General features: G+C 40.9%; 1 pseudogene; it reads right to left on the bottom strand.

Moving 5' to 3' along the window:
• Positions 1 to 2,413: 2,413 nt before the first annotated feature.
• Positions 2,414 to 3,971, bottom strand: LOC112921761 (serine/threonine-protein kinase 38 pseudogene; annotated as a pseudogene).
• Between the last annotated feature and the right edge of the window lie 2,078 nt (positions 3,972 to 6,049).

Below are 6,049 nucleotides of genomic sequence, written 5' to 3'. Positions count from 1 at the left end.
TGGTTAAGCATCTGCTTTCAGTTCAGGTTGTGATCTCAGGGTCCTGAGATCAAGCCCTGCATCGGGATTCCTTGCTAAAAAGGGAATCTGCATCTCCCTCTCCTCCTGATTTGTGCTTGCGTACTCTGTCTCTCTCTTTCTCTCTCTCAAGTAGGTAAATAAAATCTTTTTTTAAAAAAAGAATTATGGTAAAATAAGGACATTTTAAGATAAAGAAAAGCTAAGGCAACTCATTCAGCAAAATTGCTCTAAGAAAAGTGCTAAGGGAAGTTCTCCAGGTAAGCTGAAAATGATACAAGAGAGAGACTTGGAACTTCAGGACTTAAGGAAAAACAGCAATATAGTTAAGAAATGATAATGGATAAATATAGTAGTTTATTTTTCCTCAGATTTATTCAAGTAGGTATGACTATTAAAATAAAACTGGAGGGGATCCCTGGGTGGCTCAGTGGTTTACCACCTGCCTTTGGCCCAGGGTGTGATCCTTGAGTCCCAAGATCAAGTCCCACATCGGGCTCCCTGCATGGAGCCTGCTTCTCCCTCTGCCTGTATCTCTGCCTCTCTCTGTGTGTCTCTCATGAATAAATAAATAAAATCTTTAAAAAAAAAAAAGAACAAATTTTTTTCACACCGTTTCACACAGTTTATTCAGAAGTTTAAAATATGGGCATCTTCCCCTAAAACAAATCATCCCCTGCTAGTCCCCACACACAGACTATTACCACTCCTGCTAACTTCTCTTTACCGTGCTTACCAAACGTACTTGCAAAACACCTCGGGATCAAAACCTCAGCTATTTGGTAATACAACGAAATGACAAAGTTACACAAAAGAATCTCATTTACTTCCTTTTCACTAGCAGACCATGAGTGAAAGATTAAAGGGCAAACATTACCTTCAACCAAAGTTAATGCTTCCCTATTATTCTCTTTTTCCTTCCTCTAAGACGCTGAAACTCAAAGCAGTTTCATTCACTACTGTAACTCTGATATCCCATTTTTCTTTTAGGAATGGCTAAGCCAGGACATACTTTCCTTTCAAGTTGATCTTAACCTCAAGACTGGCAGAAAGCAGACTCCCAGTTGTTGCTTGTCCATGACGCTTTGCCATAGGCAAAATTACCACAGAGGTGCAAATGATACTTTCAGAGTTATCAAAAATCTTAAAATAATGCATTAGTATGGAACCTCCACATTTTTCTGATGCCACAAAATTCCTCTTAAGGTGGTGGCAGGTGTGAAAGAAAAGGCACTTTGTGCAAAAATTCAGAGGGTCTCTCGGGAGAGTGCCACAGCAGAGAGGCCCGGTCAGCCTGAGCAGCAGGCTGCCCTTTAAGTTGGAGAGAAGCACCCCCCCTGCCCTGCCCTGGAAGGCATCTGCAAAGGAAAAATCAGTTATCATGATTCCAAGGCAAAATGGTTACTTAAATTGGAGAGGACAAATACAAATATCAGAGAGAGAGAGAGAGAGAGAGAGAGACCAAACACAGTTGCACCAAGGACTGAGGAGGAGTGAGCTTTACAGGGCCCTGTAGGCCAGCTTTCGCCTTCTACCGGGCTGGCTCCTTCACTTCGGAGGAGGTTCCGGAGACCGAGCAGGAACAGCACCTTGGCCAAGAGGGTTCCAGGCCTCCTGCCTCTGCCTGGACTCTCCCTGCTGTGTTCCCAGGAACAAACTGAGTTCCTGCTGACAGCACTTGTGGCTACTGCTGGTCCGCGACAACATCCATCTTAAGGATTTTTTGATCCAGCCATGAAGGGACAGTAAGGGTTTTCCACATGATCTGGGACTCCTTGGCAAAGCCCAGTGGCTTCTGGGTCTTCTGAGAGCGACAATGGATCACGCTAGGATCCCCCACCAACACTCAGAAAAGCAGCATGAGTGCTTTAGATGGGCAGGAGACAAATCAGTGGACTGAGGGTCTTTATCCTAGTACCATAAATAAAGTGCACCATGAATGGAGGCTGTGAGGAGCCACTCACCAGAGGCCGAGGTATGGGAGACACTACCCTCACCACCCGCTCAGAGGATGGTGGATCATTTCCTTCAGCCAGAACGCTGGCTGCTGAGGCTTTCATTATTGCTTTATTTCCTTAGTACTATGGAACTTTTAGCTGTAAAGGAAAAAGAAATACTTGGTGGGCTTGGCAGAAAGCAGGTCTGTCACAAAAATCACAGAAATTGGCTGATACTCAGTTAAGTGTATGTTACAATCTTAATAATGTTTGATGATGGCTGTTTTTTTTCTCCTTCATTCTGATGAACTTAGGAAAACGAGTTTTTTAAGAACTCTATCAAATTGGCTCATGAGGCTTCTGAAGAAGCGGTACAGCTGTTTATGGCCGACGTAGTAGAAATGGTTGTCTTTGTTCTGCAGGTTTCCAGATGTTTTATGGAAGAGAATCTACTTACTGTCACATTTCAGGAGAGTTTACCATGACATACTGGCGGGTTCCATAAACTTCTTGGAAACTCTTTTCAAAGAGTGTGTGAGAGGAAAACCGTAACGTTGTACAAAGAGCTCTGCTCCATTTAGGATTCTATTTCGAGGACACTATTTAGCTGCTTTCATGTAGGAAGGTATTGCCCCCCACCCCGAGCTGTCAGGCCCTCAAAGCGCTTGTATGTGTAATTCATGAAGACCCAGTCTTTGTTCTTGTAGTCAGTCTCAGGGTGATTACTTGTAGCCACTGTTGGCTTAAGAATATCAGATTCTGGAAATTCATCGAAGTTTGAGGTATCATCAATGCTTTTGATTTCAATAGATATTGCAGCAGGTCTCTCTCTGATATGTTCCCAGTCAACGCCTTCAAAAAAAGAATTACTTTTGATTTCCTCAACTCCAGGGGCTCCAATTCTATGTTCCCACTCAGAGCAGAATCTCAAAATAAGGTCCTTGGCTTTCTCAGAGATAGGAACTTCTGGAGGAAAAGTCAGAGTTCCTTTCCAGTTCATCACCTTCTTATAGGTCTCTTGGGGGGTCTCAGAACAGAATGGTGGGTACCCGATGAGCATCTCATACATGATCACCCCAAGCGACCACCAATCACAGAGCTTGTTGTACCTGGTCTGCATGAACACCTCAGGAGCAATGTAGTCGGGAGTGCCTACTGTGGAGGCTAGCTGACATCTATTTCTTTTCCAGGTTTCTGCTTTCCTTTTGGAATTCATGTTCTGGAAAGTGAAATCACTGGGGAGGCTGTGGTTCAGATTCCTATAAAATTCTGTCCTATGTGCTTTCTTCAGTCCTGTGCAAAGGCCGAAGTCAGAAAGCTTCACATGGCCCTTGCTGTCCAGGAGAAGGTTGTCTGGCTTGATGTCTCTGTGGATGAATCCAAGTTGGTGAATGGAGCCTATGGCTAATACTGTTTCTGCTACATAAAACTGAGTCTGTCAGGGTATCTTTTTTCATTAATAGGGTCATCATGTCCCCTCCAGGCAGGAACTCCATGATTAGGTAGAGGTTTAGCTTATCCTGAAAACTATAGAACATTTTCACAACCCACAAACTGTCTGCCTCCCCTAGAATGTCACGTTCCGCACGAATGTGGCCAACCTGCTCTTTTTCAAGCATATCTGCTTTACAGAGTATTTTCATTGCAAACACATGCCCTGTATCTTTCTTCTGAACAAGCCGCACCTCACCAAATGCTCCTCTGCCTATCACTTTTAAGGACTCAAAATCTTCCAATCCAAGTCTTGTTCTCTTCAAACGAAGAGACTCTGTTTCCTTCCCAGCATGCGCAGATCTCCTCAGTCGCTTCTCTTCATCTTTTAGGCCTCCTTCTTCCATCACTTTTTCTAACTTCTTTTGTCTCATTCCTCGTTCTTCATGTTGAGAGATAAGGTTGCTATAAAAATTCTCCAGAGTCACTTTGGTCATAGTCACTCTTTCCTTTGTGTGATTACTCATGGAGGAACAAGGTGTTGAGCCTGTCATTGCCATGGCAGAGCCCCGGGAAAGAAGGGCTGGGGGCCACGGACTCTGCCCGGCCAGCGACCTCTCCGACCCGCAGACACGCGAAGCCCCAGCGGCAGCCCCCCACCGACCAGCCAAGACTAGGGGACGCGCAAGGGGCTCCGGGGCTGGGGAAGAAAAGAAAATTGTAACACTGATGGAATTTTTTAATGCATGTAAGTACAATACATATGACAATTTTAATATAAAGGGAAGAGGAAGATAAAGTAGTTTTAATTACTTGATTAAAACTTAAACTCTCACTTTAGGTGGTAAAATACTAACTCTAAGTAAACTGTAAAAGGTTAGGAATGTATATTATAATTCCTAGAACAGTCACTAAAACATACAGAGATAAAAAGTCAAGAGATACATTAAGACATACTATAAAAATATTGCAATAATCTAAAACATGGCAGAAAATGGCAAATAGAGGAATCAAAACCAGAGAGAGGAGAATCTAAAATAAATAATTAAAGAGTAGAACCAAACCCAACCATATCAATAGTTCCATTAAAAGTAAGTGGTCTCAATTATACCAACTAAAAGACAAAAATTGTCAGGTTGGAAAACAAAGACTCAACTATATGCTATCTACAAGAAATTCACTTTACATATAATCATATTTAAGTTAATGTAAAAAAATGGAAAATGAAAAACCATGAAATCACACTAACCAAAGGAAACTGAAAATGGCTATATTGATATCAAAGTAGATGTCAGAACAAGGAATATTACCAGGAAGAAAGAAGGGTCAGAACACTAAGAACACACAACAATCCAGATAATGTATGTAACAAACAACACAGCTTCAAAATACATGAAGTAAAAACTAATAGAACTAAAAGAAAAAATGCACAAATCCACAGTTATACTTGGAGCCATCAAACATCTCTCAGTAATCAATAGAATAGTAGAAAATCAGTATGGACTAAGAAGACTTGAACAATATCATCAATCAGGTTGACCTAACTAATATTTATAAAGTATTTCACTCAAAAACAGGAGAAAATATATTCTTTTCAAGTGCCATGAAGCATTCACCAAGGTAGATCAGAAGTCAACAAACTATCACCTGGAGGCCAAGTTCAGCCCAGCAGCAGTTAAGTCTTATTGGATCACATCTATGCCTATTTGTTTTCATATTGTCTGTGGCTATTTTTGGTCTACAAAAGCAAGAGAGACTATGTGGCCCTAAATCCAAAAAGTGTTTACTATTTGACACTTTACAAAAACAGTTACCTACCCTTGTTCTGAACCATAAGCAAACGGTGAATTTAAAAGAAGAGAAAACACACAAAGTATAGTCTCTGACCATAATGGAATTAGATTAGAAATTTATAGTAAAGGTATTTAAACTTTTCCCAAGATTTTGGAAATTAAACAACATCCTTCTAAATAACCCACTGACCAAAGTGGAGGTCTCAAGACAATTTAGAAAATATTTTAAACTAGGGCTTCTGGGAGGCTCAGTCAGTTAAACAGTTTGGCTCAGGTCATAATCTCAGTGTTGTAGGACAGAGTCCTGGGTCAGGCTCCACACTGGGCATGGAGGCATGGAACCTTCTTAAGAATTTCTCTTTCTGGGAGCATCTGGGTGGCTCAGTAGGTTAAGCATCTGCCTTCAGCTCAGGTCATGATCCCAGGGTCCTGAGATGCTCAGCGAGGAGCCTGCTTCTCCCTCTTCACCTGCCCCTTCCCATTGCTCATGCATGTGTTGCACTCTTTCTGTCTCTCTCAAAATAAATAATAATAAAAAAAGAAAATCTCTCCCTCTTCCTCTCCCCCCACCTTCCTCTCTTAAAAAAAAATTAAACTACACAAATATCTAAATATATAAAAATTTCTGGGAACATACAACTAAAGAGGTGCTTATAAAAGAAAAGATATAGCAATAAGTGTTTATATTAGAAAAGAATAAAGGTCTCAAATTATATTCTAAGGTTGCATCTTAAGAAACTAAAACACAAGACCAAATTAAACACAAAGTGAACAGGAGGAAGAAAATAATGAAATTAAGAGTATAAATTAATAATATAAAAACCACAAATATAATAAGGAACATTTATGAAATTAATTTTATTTGAAGAT

The sequence above is a fragment of the Vulpes vulpes genome, chromosome 13, assembly GCF_048418805.1.
Source record: "Vulpes vulpes isolate BD-2025 chromosome 13, VulVul3, whole genome shotgun sequence".
NCBI lineage: Eukaryota > Metazoa > Chordata > Mammalia > Carnivora > Canidae > Vulpes > Vulpes vulpes.
This window is presented reverse-complemented; position numbering and strand designations above follow the sequence as displayed.